Source organism: Oncorhynchus kisutch, linkage group LG19 (genome assembly GCF_002021735.2).
Source record: "Oncorhynchus kisutch isolate 150728-3 linkage group LG19, Okis_V2, whole genome shotgun sequence".
Lineage (NCBI taxonomy): Eukaryota > Metazoa > Chordata > Actinopteri > Salmoniformes > Salmonidae > Oncorhynchus > Oncorhynchus kisutch.
The window spans coordinates 38,784,626-38,801,133 of NC_034192.2; the positions used below are offsets into that span (position 1 = coordinate 38,784,626).

The 16,508-nt window shown below is 42.7% G+C and overlaps 1 pseudogene; it reads left to right on the forward strand.

The window, feature by feature from the left end:
* Nucleotides 1–353: 353 nt before the first annotated feature.
* Nucleotides 354–16,508, forward strand: part of LOC109910160 (uncharacterized) — an 87,300-nt pseudogene continuing 71,145 nt past the window's right edge.

Genomic DNA, 16,508 nt, shown 5'->3' on the forward strand with positions numbered 1-16,508 from the left:
GCTGATGGCATGCTGGGCTAGGGAGAGTGGTCCTTCCTCTGTCACCCCGGTAAGAGCTAATGGAAAGAACACCACGTCACTTATGGACTCTGGGAGTATGGTGACCCTGATCCGACCTGACGTCGCCCAGTCCCCGAACTTGGCGGACACCATGGCCATCACGTGCATACACGGTGAGACCAAGGACTATCCTGCCACACTCCTCTACCTACAGATCACAAAGGGACAACAAACACGACCAGTGGGAGTCGTCCCAAACCTGCCTTTGCCAGTCCTTATCGGGAGGGATTTCACGATGTTCCGCCAACTGTGGACCAGTATGTCCAGAGACGTGGGGAACTGAGGGGACCAGAATGGAGGAGGAAGCCGGAGAGGTCGGAGGAACGCCAGAAGGAGGGATGCCCGGATGTGTGGATTCCAGGAAGTGGACTCCCAGGCATCAACCAAACCCCTCTCGGATGGGGACTCTGTTGAAGCCAGACTGGAGGGAGAGGTGGCACGAGGTGGCTCCAGAGCCCTCTCTAGTGGGCTGGTTCGGCACTGGAGGATCCCAACTTGGCCAGCGCTCTCCAGCAGGTGACCACGGTGGACGTAAAGGCTGTTTTTCTATAAAGAAGAAGTTGCTGTATCAGGTCGTGAAGAAGAATGATGAATGTCTGGAGTTTTTGTTGGTGCCCCGTCCCTTTTGTACTATCTGTCCTGCACTCCCACCTTCTTGGGGCTCACCTAGGGGTGGAGAAGACCTTAGACAGGATCAAGGCATGATTTTACTGACAAGGGGTGAAGAAAGCAGTGGAAAAATACTGCCTCAGTTGCCCGGAGTGCCAGCAGGTGGCGCCAAAACCACATTTTCTCAGTCCCTTGATTCCCCTACCGATAATTTCAGTCCTTTTCAGCAGGATCGCAATGGACCTGGTGAGACCTCTACCCAAGAACAACCGAGTGCACCAAAACATTCTAGTGATTCTGGATTATGCCACCAGGTACCCGGAAGCCATTGCGTACCATGGCCACCAAGGGAATCGCATGTGAGTTGGTCATGCTGTTCTCCCGAGTAGGCATCCCCGATGAAATATTGACCGACCAGGGCACCCTGTTCATGTCACAAATCATGAAGGATCTATGCAAGCTAATGAAAATAATCCAGTTGCGCACCTCAGTGTATCCCCCTCAGACCATTGGGTTGGTGGAATGATTAAATCGAACCCTGATACAGATGATAAAGAAGGTGATGGAGGCTGATGGACAGAATTACTGGACGTGGCTAAAGAAGCCTGGGAACAACACCCGTCACACCACCAAACCTTGGTGGAGCACGTGGGAGACATGAGATCGGATGGCAACCCTGTGGCCCCTGGTACGGGAACACATGCTGGAGGCCCAGGAGGCCTAATCGTGGGTGTACTGCAGAGGGGCACAACGAAGGGACTTTCAGCCTGGACACAAAGTGTTGATGTTGGTCCACACCTCAGAATGTACGTTTTTGGCCCGATGGAATGGGCCATACGAAGTCATTGAGAAGGTGGGTGAAGTTAACTATAGGGTCAGACAGCCTGGACATAGGCATCTGACCCAGATTTATCATGTGAATTTTCTAAAGAAATTGTACTCTACTCTTATTTCACAGAAGAAGGTTACCACAGAGACCAAGCTGGTGGAGGTGCCAATGGGGGAGCAGCTGAGCCAAGCCCAGAAGCAGGAGCTGAGGGAGTTGGTTGGCCGAAACCAGGATGTGTTCTCCAGTGAACCAGGACACACCGATCTGGTACAGCATAGCATCATAAACGAACCCAGGAAAAAGGTGAAGTTGAGACCCTACCGCAAACCGGTAGCAAGGAGAGAGGTCAGGACTGAGATAAAACGATGTTGGAAGCTGATATAACGGAAAGGTGAATAGTGAGTGGTGCAGCCCCATAGTGTTGGTGCCGAAACCAGACAGCACCATTTGCTTCTGTAATGATTTTAAAAAGGTAAATGAAATCTCAAAGCTCGACACCTACCCCATCCCCCTGAATTGATGAATTAATCGAACGGCTCAATTTATCAGCACACTCGACCTAACGAAGGTTTATTTGCAGGTTCAATTAGCTCCCGAGGCACGGGAAAAACTGCTTTCACCACCTCGGACGGATTGTTCCATTACAAGAAGCTGCCCTTTGGGCTGCACGGGGCCTTGGCCACCTGCCAGAGCTTGATGGACCGGGTTCTCCGACCCCATTGGGAGTATGCGGGGGCATACATCAACGATATTGTGATCCATGGGAGCAAGTGGGAGACACATCTAAACCAGGTGAGCGTGGTATTGCCGGCCTTATGGGAGGTGGGGCTAACAGCGAACCCAAAGAAATGTTGGCTTGGCATGCGGTCGGCTGAGTACCTGTACCTGGGGTACACGATCGGCAGGGGATGTGTCAAAGAAAGCGGAGGCGACTGGCCCCGGCCCCTCACCAAGAAGCAGGTACTCACGTTTGTGGGGTCGACTAGTTACTACCGTAGATTTATTCCCCACTTTGCCTCACTAGCCAGCCCCCTGACAGATCTGACCAGGAGCCGTCTGCCTACCCAGGTGACGTGGACCGAGGAGATGGAGAAATTCTTCCAGGACCTAAAGGGAGAACTGTGTTCTGGACCCGTGCTGGTGACGTTGGAATTCTCCAAAACACTGGTGGTACAGACCAATGCGTCTGAAAACAGGGGTGGGTGCCATCTTATCACAGCTACAAGAAGGTGAAGAACACCCAGCTGTTGCCACGGTGGAGAAGGAATGTCTAGCGATCAAGTGGGCGCTGGAAGCGCTGAAGTATTACTTATTGGGACGGCACTTCACCCTCGTAACAGACTATGCACCACTGGTTTGGATGTCACGGAAGAAGGACAGTAACACCCGGGTCACCCGCATGTTCCTATCCTTACAGCCCTTTGCTTTCTCTGTCATCCACAGATCAGGTGTAGCCCATGGAAATGCAGATGCCCTCTCCAGGAGGGATGCTCTAGGGAGCTGGAGTGGGTGGGGGTGTGGCAGACGGTAGATGGCATGGAGAGGTGAGGGAAGTGGTTATTGAGGGGAGATATTCGGCAGCCCGCTGGCTCCACCACCGAGCCTTATATGGACTTCCGTCCCCAAAACTCCCGATTTGCATTCTAGTTGTGCTACTGGTGCATGATTTTTTTATTGAACTTGGTGATGTGGAAACCCCAAAACCTTGAGCCTGCTACAATATTTACAAATTGGATATTGGATAGGTGCTCAAAATCCTTTAGCTACTGTACAAATGTTCTTAGTAATGCTGTACACAGCTGTCCAAACTCCAGCAAACAAATGTGGGAATGAGCACACACTCATTCTCACATTTATAAATGGCAGTATAAATATGAATACAGATGGGAGCAGAGTTTGAAAGCATCTCAAGAGCATCTAAAGGCTACGTTTATAGTTACAACTTTTGGAGGAGCATCGTTAAATCTCAGAGCTGTTTATCTAAACCATCGTTATTAAAGTTGCACTTGAAATCATTAGATACTTTTTCCCCTCCCGCATAACTTTATACACAGAATATCTCCTCTAAACATAGAATCACATGGTTTAACCATATCTCTGCAACCACAATAACTTTAGAACAAAGCTGACTACAAATATAAAGTTGCCAATGTCTTTGCAACGTATAAAAATTTGCTTCAAATGAAAATGATGAATGCACTCAAATATAAACAGTGAGCTATAGGCCTATTTCAATCATATTGAAATACAATACATTTCATGTAAAATCAATTGAGTTCTATTTTACTACTTGTAGGCTACGGTCTGTAATTTGGCTCAATATATTTCATGATGTGTAGCCTAACATGCAATGATGTGCCAAATTGGTGATTTAGTGCATTGTTATTGGGTAAGCATTAGAATAAGCCGCTACAATTTTTGCAGCCATAGGTGCTAATATATCTCTAGGAGCTGATCCGTCATCAATATTGTGAAATAATGTAATGTTAATAGGAAAGATTTTAATGGAGAACGCTGATCCGAGAGCAGCACTTGCTTTCTTTTGATCCTATCAGTATTGACACATGATTCCAACGACGTTCTCTCTGCGTGGTGTTTTGGGAAACTCAGTGTGGCAGTTTTCACAAAGTTCCCAAAGTTTGGTGTATCTAACTGGCTATAATAGCAGCCAATCACATTCACTGGCTTATTTGTTTGTGATCTGATTACATGCAAGTATCCAGGTCAGTAGTTTAGACAGATGACTGTCTTCAGCCACTAGAAAAACATTACATAGCAAAATATAGCTAGCTAGCTACCTTGCTTTTGCTTCTCATCTAAATGGTGTTGGCTAGCTAGCTACAGCTGCTAGCCTTCTACCAGCTAGCTGCTATTGTTGCGCAGCAAACGAGTTGCTCGACCAGTTTAGAACTCTGAGATTTGGCTGAAAAGATGTTAGGGCTGTCAGAAATGCTAGAAAAAGGTAGCACATTGTTGGTTTTTATTGGGCAGAAATGTGCACGTGAGAGCAATAAATTGTGAATTTAAGAAAAACTACAAACTTGTTTTGTCCAAATGGATCTAAGTCTAATGGTCACATTAATTAGACATCTAGAAGACCCTATTCATAGTCAAAAATCCGGTATAGTGATTCTGGGTAACGGCCAAACGGATCATGACGAGATGATTTGCGAAGTTGATTTGCAAACTTGCGTGACTATAATACTGCCGGCAATCATTGTGATGCAAAGAATTGTGGGTGCCATTAGAAATGTGGTATCGCAGGTGCAAAAAAAAGATTAGCTAAAGATAATTGTATCTTTATGGTAGATTGTAGATGATTAGATGAATTCTTAAAAGATATCAGAGATCAGAAATCCCAGATTCCAATTAAGGTAACGGCCCAAGTCAACCGTGTTGATATAAATAGAAGACAAACCATTAACTCAAGGACATGGACATGAAAAGTGCCTGCTCCCTCAGGAGAGACAGCTTTAAGACAATCTCCACCTAACAAAGGGAACTACTTGATTGATGCACAGGGGCACTATTAAGTCCAAGCCAAGTACAAATACCAATGGCTGGCCTAAATCCACATGCTTCCCGTTGACACGTCTGGAAAAGTGGTGGTAAATACAGTGTTTTAGCTTTCTGTACTGACCATATTGTACCTTATTTTGCATTGGTATGTCCTGGTTCAGTTTACTTTCGCCACATCACATGAATTACAGCCTTAGGCTGAAGGAAGATTAAATATTAATGGTTAAACAGGTCTTTTAGCGTCTGCAGTTGTGAAACATGAGAGTCAGATGCTATACTAATCCAGCAATAAACACTGTGTGCACCACACGTATCCTACTTCAGGCCTGTCTTTATACATTAAATAAGGGATCAACCAGAAAAATACTATTTTATAAACCGAGGACAGCTTCACTCTGTAATGGCGTTCTTCATGTGGGTTTGCTATGTAACTCTCCCCATCAGTTACCAGTTCCCAGCATCAACCTGCATGAATAAAGTAGGTGTGTAATGGTTAATATAATTAGCTATGTTCGTTTTGCCTCTGCATATCACAGAGGGTATGACAGCAGGTATCGGAAAGACCTTGAATGAATCTCCAGTGGATGATTACTGCAATGTTTCCATACAAAAGTACATTTTTGAAGGTTGGAATTATATTTTGTGAAGGACACTGTACCAAAATGATACAGTGAAGTGCCCTTAAAACATCTAAACCCGTTAATTAGATTTTCCCCCCTCTGGCTAGGAAATGAGAATCTTACAGAGTGGAAGAAAATCATAATGTGTGGGATACCACAGTTAAAAATAAACATCCAACTGATCCTCTGGCACAATGATTATGAAAAATAAGATTCAACAACATGATGATGTGGACCAAAAACATGAAACGGATCTAAAAGCCATTTCATTGGATTTTATCAAACAAAGTGTTTACACGCTTGTAAACGCTTGTATATGTGTAGACCTGGGACACATTCACGTTTTAAACTCCTTATCATAACTAACCTCTCTTTTTACAATGTTGTCCTGATTTTCCGCAAATACTTTTAAGTGAAGGTCAAGTGGCGTCCCATAAACCGTTTGGAATAAATGTGGCCTAATAACATTTTAAATGACCTGTTGCTTTGCCCCCAGTCAAAGCACTAGAAATATTCTTGCCCATATATTACACAATACCCTTTGTCCTGTTAAAACTGTGTAATTTACTTCCTTAAAATGCTGTTTTCCTATTAGAATAGGTCAGTAGGAAAGAGTGCTGTATTGGCTGTCCTTGTCTCTCCCTTGGAAGTTAAATGAAGGGAAATTAAAATACAAGCCAAACGTTTACCATACCCATTAATATGCTGACATTTTGACTCATTTGGCTAAATACTGTATGCACCAATAAACTGCTAAGGATAAGTCTACTGCCATTTGTTGAACTGACAATCATTTAGCATGAAACCAGTGTCAGTTTAAAACAAAATACAGACCCAAACTCAACCATAATTCATATTTGGTATGCATGAAGGTAAGCAAGTGTGGATGTTTTAGGAAAATAAACACTGGAATCACAGTCTAAGAAACCAAGGAAAATAAATATCGTGCTTATTTTGGATTTTTACAACTGGCAACCTCAGGTCATTCTATCAAATGAAGGCTTTGTTCTGAAAACAGCGCTGCAAATTAACAGTCATCTGTCATTGTCACTTCTAATGGTCATGTGGCTATAAAAAAGTTATTCATATTATGGATCAAACTTATATTTGGCATACTTGTGTGACAAGGAGTTCCCACTGTTCTATGGCTCTTGTGCCATGTGACTAGAAGCCAGAATATATAAAACACCTAAATTATAATTTCTTGGGCTATGTCTGAGGCCAATGGATTGACAGTGGGTTGATGTTTCCACTGTGCCAAAATATTTGGTAATGTAAACAAAATGTCCACTTTGTAAGCCTTTAATAAGTCTTCATTAAAAATCATAAACTACACTAAATTCTTCTTTACTGATTACTATTGGTTGAATTGAAAACCTGTGCCGATTGCAAGTCTAAGTCAACCTCTACTTGGATACCAGTCTTTCCTTTGTCTCTGGTTGTAAAGAACACTCCTTGGCTGTATGGTTTGGAAATATTAAATACTGCTCTGGGTTTTTGACTGATTGTCTGATTGATGAACGTCATGGATATTCAGTTTCCTTTAATAAGTAGATGTAGTTGTATCACATTTTACTTCAAGTCTGGGAAATTTCAGTAACGCATAATGTATTTTACATGCATTGCATGATGGGATGGTTATTTGAATGACCTCAGTATAATGTTATGAAGATGGAATGGAGTTGAAGGTGGAATCCTTGGACTTTCTCCTCTCACCTGTATTTGAGGTCATTCAAATTACAGTCAACCACACCAATTGACGTTCCCTTTTTAAGATATTATTTTATATGCAAACCTATAGCGCAAAGCTGACTGATTTATGAAGTGTGACAGACTGAGAGGGATGGGTTTCATTTTGATTAACATCGACTTGGAAAGTGCACCAAAGAGGAAGTTACATAGTATTGGAGACTCCTATAAAATAGTAATTTGCCATGTCACTTCACAGCTCATTTTCAGAAAGCCTCAAGGTTTAAGTCACTTGAGACATTCTGACAGTGTGCACAATAGATATGATAAACTTAAATATTTCTTTAGTCAGATAATATCACGATTCATGATGTCATATTTATACATGTCTCATAAATGTCTGTTGTGTTGATGGCTCCTTCTATCTTGTGACACTTAACCAGATTCATCTTCCCAAGGAAAATACAATCTTCCTTCTTTAGAAAACAGTAGACTGAATTTGATAAAGAACACTTGGAGCCACAGACTTCTACGTCATGTTATTTCACTTCATATAATGGGGAAATGGGTAAAATACCACCGCAATATGTTCCATATCAAATGGAAGTGATAGAACTAAAATGAAATCAGACACCAAGATAACCATTTAATTGGGGCAGTGGTACTGTAACGACCTGAAATTAAACCCAAGAATAAAATCATGCATTTCCTTAACAGACCAGACCATTCTGTGACTGTCGCATTCTTCGAAGGGTTGTTTCAAAGTCCACCAGCAGGGACTTATTCCACATTTATCTTACAGCAGGAGTCAAACAGTAGAATAAATGTGAGGTGAACGCCAAGCTAGAAATATCCCAATGAATTAATTAGAAAAGTGATAAAATACAGGGTTTTGATGGCTTTTCCCCTCATATATCTAACTCACTCAACATGCCAACGCCCCAATAAAGAATGTCTCATTCCAGGGCACCCTACTGACTTCCATTCAGCTCTGACACACGTTTGCATAAAATGGCCATGAAGATATTCAAAACTTTGGTGGCTAGGTCAAATCAAAATAAAGACGTCTCTTCCCTTAGGCTAAACATGGGTACATTGTAGTAGCTCAAGCATATACACAAAGTGAAATTGGAGTGAACACACAATTTCAATCAGTCTTTGTAGTCATAACATAAATGGAGTTTCTTCCTGGAACAGCGCTGCCTGCAGAGGTGCTGATAGCCAGATGCAAGTATACACTCTGAGTGCATGATGGGAAATCATCTCCTCTGTGGAAGCGATGAAAAGTCAATTAACGAGATGGCTAATATTAAACTAATAATATATATTTTTTTACTCTCTTATCAATTTCACATTTGCTGTTTCTACCTATTCTAACTGAAAGACAATGCCAAGACTGTGTGCACTGCCAGGCCAACTACCTAACAGAAAACTGGAAGAGCTGGAATTCAACTGAAATAGTTTGCACTGATTTGAGACAGTTTCAATCAGTAATCTTTGTGTTCATTCTGCTTTTTATGCACATTGCTCTAAAACAGTGTTTCTAAAGACAGCTCCCCCACACATCCTAAGTTCCATTTGAATCCTTTTCACCGAATGAACCCATAAATATGAGCCGGAACCAAAGATATTAGTCTAACACTGTTGTTTCACAAGTCACAGTGTAAAAGAAGCATTCTATTGTCAATGGTGTATTGGAGGCGATGTCAGGTGCAGGAGAGCAGAGTATAATGAACAGGTGCACTTTTATTATTGTTCCAAAAACGAGAGCATTATATATATCAAACGTGCTCAAAAAAACGGAACATAAAAGTAAAGCGCGTAAACTAACACCACATAACATGAAACAATTACACACAAAACATGATGGGAACCAGAGGGTTAAATACAAGTAGATTGATTGAGGAAATGAAAACCAGGTGTGTATGGAAACAAGACAAGACAAATGGATATATGAAAAATGGAGTGGCGATGGCTAGAAAGCCGGTGACGTCGATCGCCGAACGCCGCCCGAACAAGGAGAGGAGCCGACTTCGGAGGAAGTCGTGACATCTATCATGTGATTCTGAGATGTCAGTATTTTATGAACACCTTTATTGCTGAGATGAATTGGCATACATTTCTGAGGTAACTGTGGATTTTTTGCAAAATTAGCTTGCTGCTCAACACACAACACAAACGATAAGCTACGTCAATCATGTGATGTACTGTCGTGTCTTTACTATCATTAACTGAAGACTTTAAGTTTTTATCAAAAATTCTCTGTAATTAGCATTTCATAATGAACCAATCAGGCAAATTAACTAGGAAGTCAGGGGGACCAAGCAAAATATTCAGATTACGAAGTTATAGTTTTACTAATATAACTTTTCAGATATTTTATTTCTAATCAATTCGTTTTCTGATTAATGATTTATTTATTTTACCTCACGTTAGTCTCATTCCAAATGGCGTAAATTGTTGGTTATCTGCACGAACCCATTCTTCACTATGAGTCATCCATACATCAATTGTCTTAAATCATTTATTTACTAACTAAGTAATTCACAGAAATGCATAAACAACCAGTAGATAGTGACAAGGAAATGATAACGGAGTTTCCCTAGTGGGATAAACCGGCATCGCGGCTTGGTGTACAAAAGGGAAGTGGGGGTCAACTGACATAAGACAACACACAGCTGATAATTAAATCAAATAAAATCAAATAAAATCAAATAAAATCAAATTTTATTTGTCACATACACATGGTTAGCAGATGTTAATGCGAGTGTAGCGAAATGCTTGTGCTTATAGTTCCGACAATGCAGTAATAACCAACAAGTAATCTAACTAACAATTCCAAAACTACTGTCTTATACACAGTGTAAGGGGATAAAGGATATGTACATAAGGATAAATGAATGAGTGATGGTACAGAGCAGCATAGGCAAGATACAGTAGATGATATCGAGTACAGTATATACATATGAGATGAGTATGTAAACAAAGTGGCATAGTTAAAGTGGCTAGTGATACATGTATTACATAAGGATGCAGTCGATGATATAGAGTACAGTATATACGTATGCATATGAGATGAATAATGTAGGGTAGGTAACATTATATAAGGTAGCATTGTTTAAAGTGGCTAGTGATATATTTACATCATTTCCTATCAATTCCCATTATTAAAGTGGCTGGAGTTGAGTCAGTGTCATTGTCAGTGTGTTGGCAGCAGCCACTCAATGTTAGTGGTGGCTGTTTAACAGTCTGATGGCCTTGAGATAGAAGCTGTTTTTCAGTCTCTCGGTCCCAGCTTTGATGCCCCTGTACTGACCTCGCCTTCTGGATGATAGCCGGGTGAACAGGCAGTGGCTCGGGTGGTTGATGTCCTTGATGATCTTTATGGCCTTCCTGTAACATCGGGTGGTGTAGGTGTCCTGGAGGGCAGGTAGTTTGCCCCCGGTGATGCGTTGTGCAGACCTCACTACCCTCTGGAGAGCCTTACGGTTGAGGGCGGAGCAGTTGCCGTACCAGGCGGTGATACAGCCCGACAGGATGCTCTCGATTGTGCATCTGTAGAAGTTTGTGAGTGCTTTTGGTGACAAGCCGAATTTCTTCAGCCTCCTGAGGTTGAAGAGGCGTTGCTGCGCCTTCTTCACGATGCTGTCTGTGTGAGTGGACCAATTCAGTTTGTCTGTGATGTGTATGCCGAGGAACTTAAAACTTGCTACCCTCTCCACTACTGTTCCATCGATGTGGATAGGGGGGTGTTCCCTCTGCTGTTTCCTGAAGTCCACAATCATCTCCTTAGTTTTGTTGACGTTGAGTGTGAGGTTATTTTCCTGACACCACACTCCGAGGGCCCTCACCTCCTCCCTGTAGGCCGTCTCGTCGTTGTTGGTAATCAAGCCTACCACTGTTGTGTCGTCCGCAAACTTGATGATTGAGTTGGAGGCGTGCGTGGCCACGCAGTCATGGGTGAACAGGGAGTACAGGAGAGGGCTCAGAATGCACCCTTGTGGGGCCCCAGTGTTGAGGATCAGCGGGGAGGAGATGTTGTTGCCTACCCTCACCACCTGGGGGCGGCCCGTCAGGAAGTCCAGTACCCAGTTGCACAGGGCGGGGTCGAGACCCAGGGTCTCGAGCTTGATGACGAGCTTGGAGGGTACTATGGTGTTGAATGCCGAGCTGTAGTCGATGAACAGCATTCTCACATAGGTATTCCTCTTGTCCAGATGGGTTAGGGCAGTGTGCAGTGTGCAGTGTGGTTGAGATTGCATCGTCTGTGGACCTATTTGGGCGGTAAGCAAATTGGAGTGGGTCTAGGGTGTCAGGTAGGGTGGAGGTGATATGGTCCTTGACTAGTCTCTCAAAGCACTTCATGATGACGGATGTGAGTAATTATAACAATTGAAATGCTAATTCTTTGCACATGAACGCTCACTCATTCAGGAACAATTGCAATCAATATATATTTACGCTCAGTGTGTAGTCGGGATCTCTGTTGAAAAGTTTGTTTCTGTTGGAGAGCCTGTCCGCCCTCTCTCTCTCTCTCTCTCGCTCTCTCTGTCGTGGTTAGAATGGATAGTTCAGAGTGACATTCATTCATGTCGTTATGGATAGATGTTTCGGTGGTTGTCGGTCTTCGCGTTCAATGATACCGAATTCTTAGCTGCAGACTAGTAATTAATATCAAAGACTTGTTCTTATTCGGTCAGTATCGATAGTCTAAGAGTTTATTAACCACGAGGGATGGTTAAAAGATTCATCCATCTGGTCTCAAACCTTGGCCCTCTCGTTATCGAGGTAAGCTGGTCTGCAACCTTTGTCCTCTCGTAATGGAGAGAAACATGGTCTGTTGAGAAATTCTCAAAGTGGGGGTTTTATTCGGAAGAGCAGAAAAAGGCTGTCGCATGATGCCAGGTCCAAACTGGGCTCACGGGTGGTCCTCTGATTTAGTTCAACTCAAAAGGGAATTGGAGTTTTCATTAAACAGTCCAAAATCACATTACACAATTTTACAAACAGTATCATCTTCACTCATTCATCTTATACAACAATTAGATGTAAACCTCATATCTGAGGCTATTATATAAACAGCGTTATGGTAATGTGGCCGTATTGTCTCCCATGAGTGTCACAAAATGGTACCAAACGGACCAGTTCGTAGCTGGATTCTTCACCGATCTGTTATGCCTTCTCCAGAACATAAACGTTGTTCGGACCTCAAATTCTGTGAGGTGGAAGAAATTCCTTTGTTCTCTATGAAAATTCACTCTGTCTCTATACTGTGGCCATGAGGAGATTATCTCCTCCAGGAATTTACGACTTCTCTCTGACCACAGCAGCCTGTGTGTAGGAGACAGGGAGAGGGGGATGGGGCTTGCTGTACCCAAAGAGGGCAACGTCATGACACTACATATCCCTGTGGCGTGTATGCGCCCAGATGAAATATTGTTTAACTTGGTTTGTAAAACTGTTCCTCCTATGGGAGGTGGCTGCAAAAGCAGCGTCACACATAACTTTTAAAAATTTAACTCCCATTGGCTCCTCACCGCACACTTTTGACCTTAAATAAATAGAGTAACCAATAAAAACTAACAGGGTTACTAAGGATGGTTCCTCCATGAAAGCGTTGTTCAAGTTACTGAAGAAAATATAACAAAAACGACCAAATCATCCCTCCATTGTTTGATGGTCAAGACAAAACATTCCTGGAACACATGACCTACGACCGTTAGTGCTAAACTTCGTTTCCTCAATGGGGCGGCAGGGTAGCCTAGTGGTTAGAGCGTTGGACTAGTAACCGAAAGGTTGCAAGTTCAAATCCCCGAGCTGTTGTTCTGCCCCTGAACAGGCAGTTAACCCACTGTTCCTAGGCTGTCATTGAAAATAAGAATTTGTTCTTAACTGACTTGCCTAGTTAAATAAAGGTAAAAAAATATATATAATTGGCAAGCTGCCAAGTGCAATGCAGGCAACCAGACCAACTGCTTCCTGCTATTGAGTTCTGTTGTTGTTGTACCTTTAAAAACAAGAGCTTGGCAGACAGGCAAAGGCTAAATGGTTGTAAAATGGACGTGAGACTTGAAAGTATGTCTGATACGGGCCACCCAGGTCTCAATGGTTGGTCGGAAAACATTTTCGCCACACATCCATGTATTAAGTGATAAAACATGTTATTCAGTTTAAGAAATATCACACCAAGGACCAACCAAATACATTTACCAGAATTGAAGGTGATATGAGACACTTCCAATTTGACCTTGAACATACACAAAATGGCCAATGAGAGTAAAAAATATACTACTTCTATGCATATTCTTAATCAATTTAACTAAAAGCATGTTTACTTTTGCTTCACAGAACTATATTATTGACATATAATGTGATAACAACTAGGTAAATTGATTTGAAGTTATTTGGGAAACATATGTGGGATCTGCAACACTTCATCGTCTGATTTAATGAAAAGTTTGACTTGTTCTAAATGAATTTGAGACAGTAAAGCACATCCATCTGTGCGTTGCTGTATGTCTGACTGCTGTTTTTGTATGCAGTTGTTGAACATTCTTGGACAGTCAACAGTGCTGAACGTAGGACTGATTCATCAAGTGGTTATGCATGATGCATCATTATCATTGTCCTGCCCAACTCTTTTTGTTGGTATGGACATGAGAGAGGAGAAGATAGTGCTTCGAATGACAGCCATTTTGATTATCACAAGTATGCTATGGCAGATATTATTCTGAGTTGTAATTGTTGGTCAGGGGTTGGTTGCTGTGGCGCGTGAGCCGGTGATTGTCAAGCAAATAACTGCCTCACGGTAACTGACCGTTAATTAGCATAAACACATTTAGCATCTCCTGGCTTCCAAGTATAGCCTACAAACCACTGATGCAGGGCCTTTGGAACATCTACATCATTTTAAAAAGTAAAATAAATCAGTTTAATATAGCCTACACCATCATCAATAAATCCATGTTTTGTTTTAGACAGGTTGAAAGAAAACGTGATATAAATAAAATGTAGTCTATTTCTGAATAACATGCTCTGAGTTGTCCTTATGTTAGGCCCTGATATGGCTATGCCATATGGATGTGGACTCCATTAGTACATTTTCTCGAAGTGATTTCAAAGGAAGCACATGTGGGTATTCTGTGTTGAGCGGTTAACAACAAAACTGGTCCTCCTATATGCTTAATTTAGTTATTTATGCAACTGTAGTTGTGATAAAATGTTGGGCTATATGTTTTGATATTTAATATGTTCTAAGGCTACATGATGGGACTCTAATGATGATTTGAAAAAAGTCACAAGCCAGCCCATAGTGTAGGCACACTAATCTATAGGCCATAGCAGGCCTCCACACTAATCTATAGGCTTTAGCAGTTCTTCACACAAATCAATAGACTACAGCAGGCCTACACACTAATCTAGAGAATATAGCAGGCATCCACACTAATCGATAGACGATATCAGGTCAGATCTCCACACTAATCTATAGACTATAGCAGGCCTCCAAACTAATATATAGGTTATAGCAGGCCTCCACACTAATCTATAGGCTACAGCAGACCTCCACACTAATCTATAGATTATAGCAGGCTTCCACACTAATCTATAGACTATAGCAGGCCTCCACACTAAAATATAGGCTAGAGCAGGCCTCCACACTAATCTATAGTCTATAGCAGGCCTCCACACTGATCCATAGACTATAGCAGGCCTCCACAGTAATCTATAGACTATAGCAGGCATCCACACAAATATATAGGCTATAGCAGGCCTCCACACTAATATATTTGCTATAGCAGACCTCCACACTAATCTATATGCTATAGCAGGCCTCCACACTAATCTATAGGCTATAGCACCACCAGTCAGGTAAAATCACATTGGAGTAGTCGTGGTAGCTGTAGCTTGTCAGCCGTGATCGTTCTGGCCCAAGTATCATGGTTAGACCAACCGGTAAGGAGCTAATTTCCTGGCTTAACAATAATATATGCTGACAATGGTCCTCCTATTTATCCTATCGTTTGTTTGATATTATAGCCCCAAGAGTACCCTGTTATTCCCCAAGTTGCTGCTCCTCACTTTGATTTAGAATTTCACCCCTGTGTAACCTTGCCCTTTGACCCTAGGCAGGATATTCCCTCAATACTCTAGGTACCCAGGGCTTACAGTCCACTGGGACCTGTCAAGCCCTTAATTGCGTATCCTCGTCTGCGTTCAGACACTCGTGACATTCCAGTTTGTGTGTTGTATAGATGGTTGAGCTTGGCAGGAGTCCAATACCAAAGAAGGAATACTAGAGGCTTTGTGGCCTGCTTCTGTGTCTTGGACATGAACACGTACAGTCGGGTCGTGGATGGATAGAAGACGGGTGGGTCAGGGAGCCTGAACCAGGGCAAGCCCAGTTGTGACCGCTGTGTGACTGCTACCCATGTTCCTCAGTCTGCTATCTGAAGAAGACATGCAGTACTACATCACACTGTACTATGGGTGACAGAGCCCACGATCATGTAACAGGTTCTTACAAAAGTGTTATGGTGATGATTCATCTACACTCCATATTTTCAAGAAGGCATTATAGATTGCACTTGGTTCTTTAAAATAAGAGTTGGTATGATTTTAAGAATAGTACGGAGAGCTTTTGCTGACCACGCTAACCCATACAACATAGTAATAGGTTTTAAGTTGAGCTGACTCAGTTAAATTAACTCTCCTGCGCTAAGCTATAACTCTGAGAGCTTGTCGTCAGTCTCACCACCCCACAGTCCCAATGCCCAATAATATCCATGTTGAGTTAGGACCTGCTCCGCCAGAAACTCCTAACCCTGTCCAACATTCTGCTCTCATGTCCTTGACGGGGTAGCCCCAGCCCCAGACCACATGCTCTTATTCTGGGAGTCCTGGAGCCTGGTGTGTAGTCAGGGCGGTCCTCATTGGGGGTCTGGGTCCCCCATAAAAACGGTGGCCCTTTTCTAAACAGGCATGGGCCACTCACCTTAAACGCGGATCTTTCCACAGTGATCTTCCTGTCTGGGTTGGCGCCCCCCCCTTGGGTTGTGCCGTGGCGGAGATCTTTGTGGGCTATACTCGGCCTTGTCTCAGGATGGTAAGTTGGTGGTTGAAGATATCCCTCTAGTGGTGTGGGGGCTGTGCTTTGGCAAAGTGGGTGGGGTTATATTCTTCCT